The 17531-nt window shown below is 46.1% G+C and overlaps 1 protein-coding gene across 2 annotated transcripts in view; it reads right to left on the bottom strand.

Moving 5' to 3' along the window:
• Positions 1-11241: 11241 nt before the first annotated feature.
• LOC140371108 (mitogen-activated protein kinase kinase kinase 7-like) overlaps positions 11242-17531 on the bottom strand; it is a 298187-nt gene continuing 291897 nt past the window's right edge. The window contains exon 14 of one of the 2 annotated variants that reach the window (XM_072458409.1): positions 11242-11283. The gene's annotated coding sequence lies outside the window, so the exon portion shown is untranslated. Of the gene's footprint in view, positions 11284-12793; positions 12826-17531 lie in introns of those variants that run through there. The other variant, XM_072458410.1, reaches the window with a different exon arrangement.

The raw sequence follows: 17531 nt of genomic DNA on the forward strand, positions 1-17531 counted from the left end.
ACAACGAAATGCTGAACATTTAGGGAGTTCCTAGCGATAACAGAGAGCAATAAAGGGCAATATGTTTGATTTAATACAAACAAAGCAAAAATATATATACATATACATATACTGGGCCTATTATGGTAATGCAGAGATGGAGAAAGAGAGGCTGAGGGGGGAGATGGTTCTGCTGCTGCGGTGAAGATGTGGAGAAATATGATCGCAAAGCTGAAAGTACAAGATGGAGGAGAGGAAAGGCAAAAGTAGCAGGCTGTAAAAGGCTCCGTCCACGCTGTAGAATTGAGTGTAATAATCTCAGATGTTTTTGGGAGACAGTCTTTGAAGGAAATATTCAAATTAGACATCCAAAAATGCTGAACTTCATGAATATTTGTTTACGAAAGGCTCCGCAAACATGCAATATTAATCGTACGTCTCAAAGTACTAGCAAAACTAGCAACAATCACGGCTTTGGAGTTGAATAATGGCCAATTTTTTAGGCAATTTTTGGTTTTATTTGCTTATTTATACTGAAAGAGACAGAGAAGGATTTTGTGCCAGTTTATGGCAGAGATATGAAACATAAACCAGGTCAAACAAATCTGCAATCTGACAGTAAACGACACATTCTGACCTGCTCCAGCTCAACTACAGATTTGAAAATACTGTGAGACGCAAAAAAAAAATCATAATTAGTGCTTTTTAACCACAAATCTCCAAACCATACACAGTCTAACCTGCGCTTAATGTACCTACTGGAGTTATTCACTGCACTGACCACCAGTCTGTGGCCAGCAGTCGCCCCCCACTTCATCTGTGGTCAGGATTTATCAAACGAACACACTCATTGGTCTTTTAGAACCAAATCAAACTTCCCTCACCGCGGATCAAGAGTGTTTAGTTCTTTAGCTGTAGCAAAGTCGTAGTCGTAAAAAGTTTGAAACATATAAGTACAGTATAGGAAGAAAAAACTGTATTTCTTGAAGTTATGGTTCAAAATACATCTCCTAAACTGGCTCATTTACGTCGGTATAATAGTGCATTTTAAAGTCATATAAGATTCAGTTCTTATTCCGCTTCCTTAATTATGCAATAAAAACATGTTGAACTTCCAGTGCAGAGCATTTGGGAGTTTCTCTCTAAACTCATGTGGCCTATGGGTTCAGCTCTCTGCACGACACTCGTTAAAAGCATCTCGAATGCTTCACTACATTTTTAGGCACTCGATCAAAAGAACTAACTCATAATGGAGAATTTTACTTTCTGTTCTCCACCAGGGGGCCGTTTATGCGCCCTTTGCATTTTTAACTGTATGTAGCACGGTTCAAACTAAAGACTAGCATCCCTCAGGCCCCAGTGTTAACTGTGAAGCCTATTGTGCATTAATGATACTGAGATACTGTCTATTTGTATTCACTGTATTCACCGTGTTCTCACTTCGCTCCAGTGTTTCTCATGCTAGAGGAGAAATCATTGACCCATGAGCTCCGCAAAGATTACCTTCATCTCCATTAAGTTTTCACTCTTCTTGTGTAGAGTCGACAGCTTTCTTTAGTGAACGGAATCTTACCCTTAACTCCGCCCCATTATAACGCAAATCTATATTCTAAAGTAAAATTATGGTTTTTAATGAAGTTTCCAGTCAGACAAAGCCACCGTGAGGCAGCAGGACTTTTGCCTCAAAGGTTTGATTCCTGCTTGGGAGGTGGCATTTCTGTGGGGAATTTGAAAAGGTTGCAATAATGTGCTAGATGATGTCATAATCTCAGTTGGTGCCAGTGGTCTACGTTACTATGTAGGAGATTTTTGAAATAAGTATCCAAAATAGAAATCCACAAACATTGCATTATTTGTTTGGGATTTGAGATCTGAAATGTTGATCCCATATTTAAGTCTTTTAAACCAACAACCATCAGCTATTTTAAATGTAATAATGGCACCACTTTCTGAGGCTATTGTGTGAAAAAACAACAACAACAACACACTTTTGTTTATTATGTGCTGACACATGTTGAACTTTGTGCCAGTTTTTGTTCCATGTGGATAGGCACAGACATTACAGAAATATGAACCATAAACCAGGTCAACAAATCTGCAATCAGACAGTTAAACAGCAAAATCCATCATAGGAATTTGGACCTGCTCCAGATCAGTTTGAAACTATAAGTATCATTGTAATGTCACCTGATCCAAACCTATATTCTCCCCGTGCTGTTTTCTCTACCACAAAAGACATCCATATACCCTCTCAAGCCATGGCAGTTTTCCCCTGTAATGTTTTTTTTTTTAAATCTTTTTGGGACTTTTCTGGTTAAATAAAAGTCAGTATCATTAAATAATAATTATAATGATGCCCTCACTTTACAGCCTTGACAAAGCATCTCAAGTTTTTACATGTAGTTGTCACTTCATACTCAGTGGTGGATGAACCGATTGAATTATTAATGAAAAGCAATGTTTCTTTTACTTCAACATTTGACCTATACCAACATATTACAATGTCTGCTTTTATTTAATATAACGCAAACTTTGATATTGATGTGACATTAGACCTTGTCCTTGTTCTGGAAGTCTGAAAGGCTAAAGCTGTGATATGTTGAATTGTCTGTTTTAAATCCTTCCAATAAATGCCACGAGTCTCCAAAATAATAAACTAATATGTGAGCATAATGTACTATTCAGAGCTGAACCATTTCCAACAGAAGTGAAAAATGTGAGCTCGGGCCGCTAATGTGGGTGACCTTCACGTCTGCATTTGTATTCTGCACAACACTTGCATTTACAATATGTGTGCGCCCCTCAGTCCAAGTCTGAACCAAATTCAACATGTGTTTTTGTTTGGGGGAATTCAAAATGCGTCACAGTTAATAAATGCAAAATGTCATTGTCCGTTGGAACTGCAGAACATACTTGTCCACCAACATAGCCTATCAATTATGATTCATCCACATTGTGCCTCAGTTTGTTACGTCTTACAATGTATTTATTTTTAACGCTTGTTAGAAGTAACAGCTGGGTTGCAATGTTAATCTGAACCAGTGTCAGACAAGCTGCTGTGACCAATATAAGACATATAGGCGTACTTCATTTTAATTAGTTCTATATAAATCTCCCTTATAACTAGCCAAGCACGTTATAAGATTAGAGGAGATGCTGTTGTGCCCTTAAACAAGAGACTTCACCCACATCGCCTTTTAATGTGAGTGTCTTGAAGGTGGAAAAGCACGATAAAAATACACTGCTACACTGTTCTCTCTTCTTTTTAATTAACTCCTCTTTGAAACTATCTTTTCTCCCTGTTTAAAAGCTTCACCTCACCGTCTTCAAACAAGTGGCTTTAAGATGAAGATGCACGGCGCTCTGTGGTCCTGAATTTGTGTGTCTTCTGTGATAATAAAGCGTCTTGTGCAATGGCTGTTAATTTTCACCTATTGGGCTCCTAACAAAGTGAATAAAACTAAAAAGCAGGACAAAAGGGAAACAGAACCAAGAAAAAATGGAGTCCCTTATGTCCCCTTATGTCTCTGGACTGTCAGAAAAGCTGCAAAATAATTTCAGACAACACAAAATTCCTGTTTATTTTAAACAAAACAACACTCTAACTCAATCTAATGCAGTGAAGAAAGTTGTTAAGAGCGGTGCATAGATGAGACTAAACAGAGGCTTTATCAGCAAAGAAGACACGCAATTTTAGGACCACAGAGCCAACACAGAGTAGGGTAAATATCTGACTTGATCCGCAGATTGAGAATGACTCTTGGATGACTTCAACTGAATCTTTTTCTACAACGTTTTTCCATTGTTACATCCAGGTGATGCTAGGATTTACAGTACTACATGCTTTGAAATGTCAGGCTGATTGAGGTGCATTGTCTGGGTGTGTACTTTTTAGAAGGCACACAAGGGCAGACTGGAGGGGATTAGGATGGGGACAGCCCTCAGTGAAATGATTTAAACACGAGACCGAGAGGGGCCCATCTGGACAGAGCCGGCCGGTATTACTAATAAAAAAGGTTGCAGTGCACGTGGTCATCCGATTTTACAACCTCCCTGTCTGAGCTGGTTGCGTAATTTGGCAAATAGGAAATCCCAATACTATTTTGGGACTCGGCAGGGACGGAAGAGGGATTTTCGTAAAGTTAGATGAATTGGTGGATTTGTCAGTTTATAAATGCAATTGATTTGTGTGGTTTCATCTTCTTAAAGTGTTTTCTTTGCAGCTAATGGTAGTTCTCCGCAGGCTTTTTCTGTTGATTGTATACTCGGTCAGAGGATGAACTGACTGTTGTGCAATGCCACCATCCAACTGACAGAACAATACAACTGAATGTCACAATGCGTTCAACTAGAGGGCTGTATTAGTATATTTACTTTATTGTTTAATGCATGTCTTATTTGATACAGCTTTTATTGTTGTTCATTGCTATATGTTTTTCTGATTGAATTTTTTTCTGATTCCGGATAATTACCGCAAACAAAACTGGACCCAACACTAACCCCTGAGGAACCCCACGCAAAAACTTCAAAGATATAGTATGTTTTTTTTACACACACAAATATTCTATTGCTCAGATAAGAAGAAAACCACAAAAATACAATACTCTGGCAACATGTCTTGCAACAATGTATAATATTTAGCCAATAATGGACAAACAAGCACTAGGAACAACATCAAATTGTGAAAAATGTTATCAATGTCATTGTTTCATCGATTTGTTTGATTTTTTTGAACTTAGGAGCTGTGATTTGCCACTAGACATCTAATTGAAAAGTAGTCAGATTCACATGCAAAGGTTTTTATGGATTAAACATACTTTGCAACAAAAAGTCTTTGACCATCTGGTATGTTGAAAGGTTATCCATCGTTTTACTAAATCCACCATAAGCTGTGGTGTTTATGCTGCCGTCAAAGCGTTTCATCATGGACTCATATTCTTCAACCGTTCGGATGACAAAGCTTCTTAGATTTCCATTTTTAGCACTTTTCAGCGGGCCGTTATATTGGTTTGGTCCGAGCGGCGTGTCCAGCATCTTACCAGGGATTAAATTCAACTGCTGTGACGCCATTGGGCGCTTCAATCGACGTCGGCTAAAATAGAGGCATCAGATGGCAACGGGTGAATGACGTGTGGTGGAGTGTGCAAGCCGGCCAGTTTTATGAGACGTCACAAAGGTGATAGCAATAACATGCACTACTAGACGGGAGATAGATGGAAAGTAAGACCAAGTGGAAAAATAGATTAATCATCTCAATCTCGCGGTATCCTTAACTTAATAACTAAATGAATATTACTATTATCATGAAGCAAATATGTTGGATAGTTGAAGCTACATGAAAAAACTACAAAAAGAGCAGATCAAAACAATACAACACGGACATTACTTGGAAAACAGCAATATATATACTGTATTTTCCAGACTAAACGTTTTTCATAGATTTTATCCGGGGTGCAACTTATACTTATATACTTATACTTATATACTTATACTTATATACATATACTCCGGAGCGACTTATATGTGATATTATTCATTATTTTCCCACTTGCAACCCCATTTCATACTCCAGTGCGACTTTAATGTTTTTTTCGTCTCTATAATGCAACTTTTGGCTGGTGCGACTTATAGTCCAGTGCGACTTATATACCAGAAAATATGGTATATATGGCCTCTGAGTGGTTATGTGCAGCCAGTTGTGGTGTTGAGAGGTTGCTGAATATCCTCCCCTCTCTCATCCCTATTTCACGCTGCCTTGTCCAAAAAAGCTCACGGGCCCCATAATATACTTGAAAGTAAAAATATACTCACATCTGAACTCGGGATGCCATTAGCTGTCGAACACCGCAAACGGCGCAACACTTTAAGACAAAACTGGCCTCACAAAAACAAAGCAATGAAGTGTATTTTCTATTTATTTCAATTGTGTGTTATTTACGTTCACATGAATAATGCAGTGAGGAAAGTTGCAAAGAGCGATACATTGGTGAGACTATGTATTGCACAGTTGACTCGCTCGTGGGCATTACAAAAATAGATTCAAATTGAAATGACTTACAGAGCGCCGTGCATCTTCATCTTAAAGCCACACACTACTCTTTTGAAGACAGCGAGGTGAAGATTCTACGCAGGGAGAAGAGATGGTTTGAAAGAAGAGTTAAAGAGGCCATCTTTAAACAAAAATGGAGGTTTAAGCTTCAATCTACCGTTTTTTTCTTTCTTTTTTTTACATTTAGAAACCATGGTCAGGAATCAGCTCAGGCCGGTCAGATGCTAATCAGGTACTCATCGGGGAAGAGGGAGCTGCAGCCAGCAAATTACAGGGCTGTTAGGGCAACAAAGAGTCATTTCAGGTGAGGCAGTGTAAACTAATAGATTACAGAAACAGGCTGAATGCGCTGGGCTCACTCGTAATGCCCAGTGTAATGAAAAATGTGATAAAAATCTCGGCGGTTTTATAAACACAGGCTCTGAAAGGCAGGAGACCATTACATTTACCTGCAGAGCTTACTCATGGGTGAATAATAGGACATTTTATTCACAATAAAGCCAGCTAAAGCATTATTTTCTTTGTTCTGTTCCATATAGCTTTGTAATATTGTTATTTCTGTAATAATTCACTGGAAACGGTGATATATTTTCAGTGTGATGATAATTAGTTATAATTAAACCAGACTTTGACCTGCTCCTGTTACTTTCACGTCGTTCTGCGCGTCATTTGTCCCGTCATTGATTTGTTTGGATTCCGAGCCTCGTGTGCATCTCAGCGCGGCTCACTTCCTGGTTTTGATCCGCTCTCTGGTTCGTTTGCATTTCACAATTCAGACCGATTGTGCAAGAGTTCGATTCAGGTCGAGACCAACCTTTCCAGCCGGACCAGAGTTTGCTTGCGCGTTCACAATTACCCTTCATCTTCATCAGTGAAATAGCAGATTAAACTGTACAGCCACGCCCCAAAACTCCAACTCACCTCACGCTTTCTCCTCTCTGATGCTTATAATCCTACTACATATTGGTCGACTAATGCATTTTTTGAACGAGAAAGACTCCCATCGACTTTATAATTGACTCGACGACTAAAGGCAAACAGCGCCTCTTCCTTCCACCAGACAAATGAGTTCACCCTTACAGTGTTACATTTTCACTCTCTGGCTCTGGCACCCTCACTCCCCCTCACCTCACCTGCCATGAAATCGCACCTCTCTGCAACTATATTCTCACTTTATTTTTAGCCTTTAATCACTGTTGATTAGGCCCTGTTTACATGGATGGAACTGTGCCTGAATATTAAGAACAACATGGCTATTATTTCATATTTTAACCCTAGTTCACCTGTAGTCTGTTCAGTGCTGTTCACATGTTTTGCTCCGTCTTCCACACCCCGAGGAAAGTGGTACTGGATGCTCCTCAACTGAACGAGCTGGTCGCTGTCCATGGTGTATCTGCCTAAGGTGTAATCATCGGTTCCTTTTATCTGTCTGTTGTAAACATGGCAAACAAGGTATATTCTGGCCCCAAAGCTGAAGTGTGCACGGTGTCCCATTTCTTACAACGTTTCTCCGCGCTTCCAGCAAGTGTAGAGTGAGGCAGACTTCAGGCAAATACATTCCCCACAATGCATTTCATTGTCATGTTTTCAAAAGACACAGCGCAGCTGCCTTAGCAACTTAGCGGCGAGAACTTTTTCCCAAGGAGGTTTTTTGAAGTTTTTCCTGCCCAAGAAGGAGGGTCTAAGGACAGACACTGTTTAATCTGGGTTTTTTTGACTGTCGCCATCCGAGACGACCACTGTTGTGATTTTGGGCGTTACAAAATTCAATTTACAAAAATAAATTGAATCAAATTGAAATGGAAGCTGTATGTGTGGGGTGCACGGTGGCAAAGGCCGTTAGCGCTCTTGCCTTTACCAACATCACATGATCTCTCTGAGTGGAGTCTGCATGTCCTCCCCATGTTACCGTGGGTTCTCCGGCTTCCACCGTCCAAAGTGTTAGGCAAAATAGGCCCGAAGTCACTGGTATAGGCTCCAGTCACCCGCAACCCCGAAAGGGAAAATGGATGGATGAATTGAAGCTAACAGGAAACAATGGCAAGGAACAATGGCAATTAAACTGATGATATTTTAAATACATTGGTGAACACTGATTTCATTTGTTCGTGGCCATTTCAGCAAATGATGAGCTGTGGCTTTGTGATTAATTCAACTGTGGTTCAACAACACAACTAACAGTTGTATTACTCTTGCTGCTTTTTTTCATCACATTCACAACGCTCTGAAGTGCAGACTCTCCCAATTCTCCTGTTTACCTCCCATGCTCCTTGGCCACTTAAAAACTTTCAGAAAAAGCACACTTCAGTCAAGGGTTCAGTAGAGCATGGTGCAAGTATTGGGACAGAGCCACTTACCGTCACAACCAGCCACCTTGCTGTGGAGGGAAACGTTTCTTTTTCTACCTCTTTTGAGCATTCAGATCACTTTACATCAAGGGACGATTAACTTTGTCATGAAGTGTTCAGAGTACATAGACACTAGAGATTACACAGTTGCATATCGCGCTGTTAGACGGCATCAGCATTCATAATTTGGCTGTAAGATGCAAAGGATCAAATGTTTTACAACCTAGTATGATTCAAATGTTTACATCACAAGGACAGTCTGGTGAACTTGTGGGAAGAACTGCTCAAACTCTTCTTGTATTAACTTCTTATTTCACTCAAAAGAACATCTGCGCTGCTCTTTCCCTTAAAGCAGCTTGTTATTAAAATTGGTCCACAATAGACAAAGTAGAGAAGCGGCTTTGATTGCTTTAGTGGGAGGGAAGACACAAGAAGTGGGCGGACGAGCGCAAAGGTGAGGCACCGTGAATGATTGGAGCTGATTTCTATTTCAAGTAAAGCCATAGAAAAGGCATAGAGAATATTTGAGTTCTCTGTAACAATGTTCAAGAGCTGTAAGTAGTTCTGATTGTCTTTCTTCCTGAGCTCTTGTACCAAAGCATGGTGAAGATGAGAGATCCTGGGTTCAGATCTCGGGCGAGGAATGGAAAGGTAAGATTAAACAAATGAAGTCAAAATAACAAGTATTAAACGAAGGGAAATCATTAGTCTCAAAATGGATGAGTCACTAAAGGCCTAACAAAACAAAAGCCCATAAACTGAAAAGAAGTGACAAAAAAAAAGGAGACATGATGAAGGAGACATGGCCTGTGACAATGCCCTTGTCTCCTCACAGGACGGTCCCAAGTTTGATTCGTGTGATGTTTTCCCTATGTCTAGTTTTCCACCATCTAAAAAAATGTCTGACTTGCTCTGTCTAGAATGCTCCACATTTGACATTAAAAAAATAAAACTGGATCATGAAGAACGATAAGTCAGAGCTTGTCTCAGCAAAGTATCCTGTAGAATTATTTAAAAAATGAAGAGTTTTCATGTGTACTGTTCCACAGGTCTTTTTGTATTTTCACTGTTATCATCAAGCTGACTCAGTATACTGTAATTTGACAGACTAGGCAAAAAAAAAATATATATATATACATGTTTTTTTATACATATTCTCTACTATAAATAAAAAAATGAAATATACACAGTGATCCTTTGCTTTGGCCTATTGCTTTTGCCCTTTGAGATCTGGCGAATTGATCATTGACCAGTTGGCAGCACAGACGTGTGCAGTTTGCAGATAGCGCGCTGATATGGGAAAGAATCAATCTAAAATTGATGTGTCCATCCCGGAGACAACTGTCATGCTGCAACGTCAAATAAATATGGGAAATGTGGGAGTGTCTGGAATGCTATGTGTGTGGTCTGTCATTTCTTTGTGATTTTAGTGCGTTTTTCCTGTTGTGTGAAGCACTTTGAATTGCCTTGTGTATGAAATGTGCTCTACAAATAAACTTGCCTTGCCTATGGCCTGAATTTCCTCTGGATGTTCAACCTGAAAGATGCAACAAAATATTTACAGTACTAATCCTCCAGCTAAAATAATCCTGACCAAGCTGTGCTCTAGATCTTGAGATGGGTCCCCCCAGCACTGCGGTCGCCAACTGCTCCTGACACTTTCTCTTTTTTTTTAGGATTTTTTGGCCTTGATGAGATGAGAGCGAAGGGAGGACATGCTGTAAATGGTCAGAATTGGAACTCACGACACTGTGCCTGGCTTCACGTGGACCTTGGCACGTGCAATGCCGCCACTCGACCACCGGGCAACACCTTTGACACTTTCTATTTGGCATTTAAACATGAGTCAAATATCCTTACGGAGACTCAGCATCGCAGCTATATCTCGACCCGGTTCAAAGGGTTATTGGTGACTAAGGACACCAAAGATATAGAGTGATGCGCTGTGATTAGAACCTTTTAGCCGCTTTTAAGGAGGGTTACATCCTAAAAAAGATCATAATGAGTGGAACAACAGCCAGCAATTAAGCCGCAGTTAAGATTCTTTGAGATGGCTTGAGGATGTCTTAAATGTCAATGTAACGACGGATGATGATGGTGAAAAATGTGGCTGAAACTGAATCTCGAACCTTGATAAAACAGACCGGAATGACACATGATTTGTGGTGGTTGACCTTCAAAGTTACAAAACCGTGTAATAGCCCATACTTAAAATGAATGGCTCAGATAACCTCCTAATATATTACTCTAAGGCATTTAGTCCCGTCATTTTCAGAATTTTATGGTTATAGTTTTGCGAGGCTTTAGTTACATGAGGTTTGAGAAGATCATCTAGTTATGTTCATGTATTATTATTTTGTTCTATTATTTAAAAAAAAAAAAAATCTTTACCTCAGTACATTTGAATCGATATAAAAGGAGATATATTTGCTACCTATACCAAGTATCTACATCTAGATTTATACCTCGAAATGGCATGTTCTTCCTTCTTCTAGAGACTCAGACTTCCTTATGTGACTGAGCTTGGCCCTTGTAGTGACAAATCATGCATTTCAAATGTAAACAGTCTTACAAAAATACAAGTAAAATGACACAATAGCACAATAAAGTTCACATTTTACAGAACTCTGATGGCTTTCTGCTTGAATTGGCTGGCTCTTCTGTACTTGTCAGAGCTGCTACTTTACGCTCCAGCTCCTGCTCCAGCTCCAGCTCCAGCTCCTGCTCCAGCTCCTGCTCCTGCTCCTGCTCCTGCTCCAGCTCCTGCTCCTGCTCCTGCCACTGCTCCTGCTCCAGCTCCAGCTCCTGCTCCAGCTCCTGCTCCAGCTCCTGCTCCTGCTCCTGCTCCTGCTCCAGCTCCTGCTCCTGCTCCTGCCACTGCTCCTGCTCCAGCTCCAGCTCCAGCTCCTGCTCCTGCTCCTGCTCCAGCTCCTGCTCCAGCTCCTGCTCCTGCTCCTGCTCCAGCTCCTGCTCCTGCTCCTGCTCCAGCTCCTGCTCCTGCTCCAGCTCCTGCCACTGCTCCAGCTCCTGCTCCTGCTCCTGCTCCTGCCACTGCTCCTGCTCCAGCTCCAGCTCCTGCTCCTGCTCCTGCTCCTGCTCCAGCTCCTGGTCCTGCTCCTGCTCCTGCCACTGCTCCTGCTCCAGCTCCAGCTCCTGCTCCTGCTCCTGCTCCTGCTCCTGCTCCTGCTCCAGCTCCAGCTCCTGCTCCTGCTCCTGCCACTGCTCCTGGTCCAGCTCCTGCTCCTGCTCCAGCTCCTGGTCCTGCCCCTGCTACTGCTACTTCTACTGCTCCTGCTCCTGCTCCTGCTCCAGCTCCAGCTCCTGCTCCTGCTCCTGCTCCTGCTCCTGCCACTGCTCCTGCTCCAGCTCCAGCTCCTGCTCCTGCTCCTGCTCCAGCTCCTGCTCCAGCTCCTGCTCCTGCTCCTGCACCTGCTCCTGCTCCTGCCACTGCTCCTGCTCCAGCTCCTGCTCCTGCTCCAGCTCCAGCTCCTGCTCCTGCTCCTGCCACTGCTCCTGCTCCAGCTCCTGCTCCAGCTCCAGCTCCTGCTCCTGCTCCAGCTCCTGCTCCAGCTCCTGCTCCAGCTCCTGCTCCTGCTCCTGCTCCTGCCACTGCTCCTGCTCCAGCTCCTGCTCCAGCTCCTGCTCCAGCTCCTGCTCCTGCCACTGCTCCTGCTCCAGCTCCTGCTCCTGCTCCAGCTCCAGCTCCTGGTCCTGCCCCTGCTACTGCTACTGCTACTGCTACTGCTACTGCTCCTGCTCCTGCACCTGCTCCTGCTCCTGCCACTGCTCCTGCTCCAGCTCCTGCTCCTGCTCCAGCTCCTGCTCCAGCTCCTGCCCCTGCTACTGCTACTGCTCCTGCTCCTGCTCCAGCTCCTGCACCTGCTCCTGCTCCTGCCACTGCTCCTGCTCCAGCTCCAGCTCCTGCTCCAGCTCCTGCTCCTGCTCCTGCTCCAGCTCCTGCTCCTGCTCCTGCCACTGCTCCTGCTCCAGCTCCAGCTCCTGCTCCTGCTCCTGCTCCTGCTCCAGCTCCTGCTCCTGCTCCTGCTCCAGCTCCTGCTCCTGCCACTGCTCCTGCTCCAGCTCCTGCTCCTGCTCCAGCTCCTGCTCCTGCTCCTGCTCCTGCTCCAGCTCCTGCTCCAGCTCCTGCTCCTGCTCCTGCTCCAGCTCCTGCTCCTGCTCCAGCTCCTGCTCCTGCTCCAGCTCCTGCTCCAGCTCCTGCTCCTGCTCCAGCTCCTGCCACTGCTCCAGCTCCTGCTCCTGCTCCTGCTCCTGCCACTGCTCCTGCTCCAGCTCCAGCTCCTGCTCCTGCTCCAGCTCCAGCTCCTGCTCCTGCTCCAGCTCCAGCTCCTGCTCCTGCTCCTGCCACTGCTCCTGCTCCAGCTCCTGCTCCTGCTCCAGCTCCTGGTCCTGCTCCTGCCACTGCTCCTGCTCCAGCTCCAGCTCCTGCTCCTGCTCCTGCTCCTGCTCCAGCTCCAGCTCCTGCTCCTGCTCCTGCCACTGCTCCTGCTCCAGCTCCTGCTCCTGCTCCAGCTCCTGGTCCTGCCCCTGCTACTGCTACTTCTACTGCTCCTGCTCCTGCTCCTGCTCCAGCTCCAGCTCCTGCTCCTGCTCCTGCTCCTGCTCCTGCTCCTGCTCCTGCTCCTGCCACTGCTCCTGCTCCAGCTCCAGCTCCTGCTCCTGCTCCTGCTCCAGCTCCAGCTCCTGCTCCAGCTCCTGCTCCTGCTCCTGCACCTGCTCCTGCTCCTGCTCCTGCCACTGCTCCTGCTCCAGCTCCTGCTCCTGCTCCAGCTCCAGCTCCTGCTCCTGCTCCTGCCACTGCTCCTGCTCCAGCTCCTGCTCCAGCTCCAGCTCCTGCTCCTGCTCCAGCTCCTGCTCCAGCTCCTGCTCCTGCTCCTGCCACTGCTCCTGCTCCAGCTCCTGCTCCAGCTCCTGCTCCAGCTCCTGCTCCTGCCACTGCTCCTGCTCCAGCTCCTGCTCCTGCTCCAGCTCCTGGTCCTGCCCCTGCTACTGCTACTGCTACTGCTACTGCTACTGCTCCTGCTCCTGCACCTGCTCCTGCTCCTGCCACTGCTCCTGCTCCAGCTCCTGCTCCTGCTCCAGCTCCTGCTCCAGCTCCTGCCCCTGCTACTGCTCCTGCTCCTGCTCCAGCTCCTGCTCCAGCTCCTGCTCCTGCCACTGCTCCTGCTCCAGCTCCTGCTCCTGCTCCAGCTCCTGGTCCTGCCCCTGCTACTGCTCCTGCTCCAGCTCCTGCTCCAGCTCCAGCTCCTGCTCCTGCTCCTGCTCCTGCCACTGCTCCTGCTCTTGCTCCTGCCACTGCTCCTGCTCCAGCTCCTGCTCCTGCTCCGGCCACTGCTCCTGCTCTTGCTCCTGCCACTGCTCCTGCTCCAGCCCCTGCTCCTGCTCCTGCCCCTGCTCCTGCTCCTGCTACTGCTCCTGCTACTGTTCCTGCTCCTGCCCCTGCTCCTTCTCCTGCTCCTGCCCCTGCTCCAGCCCCTGCTCCTGCTACTGCTCCAGCTCCTGCTCCAGCTCCTGCTCCTGCTCCAGCTCCAGCTCCTGCTCCTGCTCCAGCTCCTGCTCCTGCTCCTGCCACTGCTCCTGCTCCAGCTCCAGCTCCTGCTCCAGCTCCTGCTCCTGCTCCTGCTCCAGCTCCTGCTCCTGCTCCTGCCACTGCTCCTGCTCCAGCTCCAGCTCCTGCTCCTGCTCCAGCTCCTGCTCCTGCTCCTGCTCCAGCTCCTGCTCCTGCCACTGCTCCTGCTCCAGCTCCTGCTCCTGCTCCTGCTCCTGCTCCAGCTCCTGCTCCTGCTCCAGCTCCTGCTCCAGCTCCTGCTCCTGCTCCAGCTCCTGCTCCTGCTCCAGCTCCTGCTCCTGCTCCTGCTCCAGCTCCTGCTCCTGCTCCAGCTCCTGCCACTGCTCCAGCTCCAGCTCCTGCTCCTGCTCCTGCTCCTGCCACTGCTCCTGCTCCAGCTCCAGCTCCTGCTCCTGCTCCTGCTCCAGCTCCAGCTCCTGCTCCTGCTCCAGCTCCAGCTCCTGCTCCTGCTCCTGCCACTGCTCCTGCTCCAGCTCCTGCTCCTGCTCCTGCTCCAGCTCTTGGTCCTGCTCCTGCTCCTGCCACTGCTCCTGCTCCAGCTCCAGCTCCTGCTCCTGCTCCTGCTCCAGCTCCTGCTCCTGCCACTGCTCCTGCTCCAGCTCCTGCTCCTGCTCCAGCTCCTGGTCCTGCTCCAGCTCCTGCCACTGCTCCTGCTCCTGCTCCAGCTCCAGCTCCTGCTCCTGCTCCAGCTCCTGCTCCAGCTCCTGCTCCTGCTCCTGCACCTGCTCCTGCTCCTGCCACTGCTCCTGCTCCAGCTCCTGCTCCAGCTCCAGCTCCTGCTCCTGCTCCTGCCACTGCTCCTGCTCCAGCTCCTGCTCCAGCTCCAGCTCCTGCTCCTGCTCCAGCTCCTGCTCCAGCTCCTGCTCCTGCTCCTGCTCCTGCCACTGCTCCTGCTCCAGCTCCTGCTCCTGCTCCTGCTCCAGCTCCTGCTCCAGCTCCTGCTCCTGCTCCTGCCACTGCTCCTGCTCCAGCTCCTGCTCCTGCTCCAGCTCCTGGTCCTGCCCCTGCTACTGCTACTGCTACTGCTACTGCTCCTGCTCCTGCACCTGCTCCTGCTCCTGCCACTGCTCCTGCTCCAGCTCCTGCTCCAGCTCCTGCTCCAGCTCCTGCCCCTGCTACTGCTACTGCTCCTGCTCCTGCTCCTGCTCCAGCTCCTGCTCCAGCTCCTGCTCCTGCTCCTGCCACTGCTCCTGCTCCAGCTCCTGCTCCTGCTCCAGCTCCTGGTCCTGCCCCTGCTACTGCTCCTGCTCCAGCTCCTGCTCCAGCTCCAGCTCCTGCTCCTGCTCCTGCTCCTGCCACTGCTCCTGCTCTTGCTCCTGCCACTGCTCCTGCTCCAGCTCCTGCTCCTGCTCCGGCCACTGCTCCTGCTCTTGCTCCTGCCACTGCTCCTGCTCCAGCCCCTGCTCCTGCTCCTGCCCCTGCTCCTGCTACTGCTCCTGCTACTGCTCCTGCTCCTGCCCCTGCTCCTTCTCCTGCTCCTGCCCCTGCTCCAGCCCCTGCTCCTGCTACTGCTCCAGCTCCTGCTCCAGCTCCTGCTCCAGCTCCAGCTCCTGCTCCTGCTCCTGCCCCTACCCCTTTTTTTTAATCACACCATAACATTGTAGTTTTCTATTGCATATCTCTCTAGAGCAGGGGTGGGCAAACTACTTTTTTTTTCTTTCTTTTTTGCCCTCAGGCATAATAAATATGACGTGAAATGAATTAAATAATAGATTCAATAGCCTATATTTGACAGAAAAGTTATATTTTATTTGATATAATTTTTTTGGGATATATTTAATTGGGATTTTTGTTTTTTTTCACACCAATGATCGCGGGCCGGCCCTCTGCTACTTGCCTGGATTCGAATATGGCCCTCGGAGGAAAATAATTGGCCACCCCTGATCTAGAGCCTGTCTGGATTTCTCCGTCTGCGTTTCAGTTTTATGCAGCTAAAATCTGGAACAGTCTTCCTGAAGATGTGAGACAGGCTTCTACTCTGACAATGTTCAAATCTAAGCTAAAGACAGTTTTGTTTAGCTGCGCATATGGCTGAAAGGATTTTTTCTTTGCACTCTTCTCTTTTGTTTGTGATTTTATTAGTTTAGAAAATCAGTTGGATTGATAATTTTTAATTTAGTTAATTTTATTGTATTTCTGTTTCTGTAATTTCTTTGTGATTTGAATGCATTTTTCCTGCTGTGAAGCACTTTGAATTGCCTTGTGTATGAAATGTGCTCTACAAATAAACTTGCCTTGCCTTGCCTTGCCTTCACTCTGCCTCTCCTCAAGGTTTGTACTTTTTCCCACAGTTTATTTATTGATTTATTTCCTTGCAAAGGAGGGTCTGAGGACAGTTAACCATTTGCTCAATTCCTGTGAACGTTGGTTAATCTGCAAAAATAAATGGAATTTAATTGAACAGTAAAGTTTTGTGACCTTTACTGCTTGTCTACAGCAGTGCGTTATAAATAGATAAATAAGAATACAGAAATAAATACATTAAATACATTACATTAATTAATTAACAAAAAGAAATGCATTTGTACTCAACCAGTATGAAAGTCAGTAAAATGTACAGACTTACGAAGGTGGTCAGTAAAATCTATTGTGCTTCCCAGGCAAGGATCATTCTTTTTCTGAGCTTTTACTTCAGCAAAAAGTGCCAGTCTCAAATAAGACATTAAAATTAATTTCACAGTATAATTTCCCCCACACTGTTATTGCACTTTCAAATTTTTCGTTGTCCAAAAAATGCTTTGCTAATTCATGCACGGGCCCTTTCATCTCTCATCAGATTTAGCCCATTAAGCACAATTTCCTGCTTGCCATTCACAAAAAGGCAGATGTCCCATTCAACTGTTTACTCACACGCGGCACATTTTAGCGCCATTCCTTAATATTACTCTCCCTGCTACGAATTACCTCGATCCATCCTACAATTATCATTTCACACACGCCCCGAGGCATGATGGGACGCTTATAGAGCAATTAGCGCGGAGAAGCACCTGTTGGGACGTTCTCCTTTAGAGATTTGTTATGTGTTTGACAAGTGCCGGAAGCGGCCATTTCAATGCAAAAAATTCATTATAAAGGTTGTTCCGTTTATACTAGGCCATCCATCAATGTCTGTCAGATTTTAAAAAGCCGATAACACGTGAACCTGGCGCGGAAATGAGTTTGTTTGTTTGTACAGACAGTAGTTGTGTCAGTATTTCTGGTTGATTTTTATTCCCTCTCTGTTGCGTAGCGCCTGTATCGTACTCCAGCTGTCCTCGGGCATTTGCAGGTGCAGCGGAATATTTTGTCAGCATTGTGGAGTCGTTTTTGGCTGTTTTTGTTTCTGTAATGAGGCGCGTGTTTCTCCATTCACTGGTTGTGTAAACAGGATTCAGAAAAGAGGGACTGGAAGGTCAGGTCCAACATAAACGTTGCACAAAAATGTATGTGTATGTGTGTGTTTTTCAGATAACAGCTGTTGATGAAGATGGCTGTGTTTAAATCTAAGCTAAAGAGTGTAGCTCCGCCTACTGAAATATTTTTTTAATATTTTAAATGCCGTGTTAATTTGCTTTTGTGTTTTTATTTA

This window comes from Eucyclogobius newberryi, unplaced genomic scaffold, assembly GCF_026437365.1.
Source record: "Eucyclogobius newberryi isolate DKJ021-1_F unplaced genomic scaffold, fEucNew1.0.hap1 SCAF_21, whole genome shotgun sequence".
NCBI lineage: Eukaryota > Metazoa > Chordata > Actinopteri > Gobiiformes > Gobiidae > Eucyclogobius > Eucyclogobius newberryi.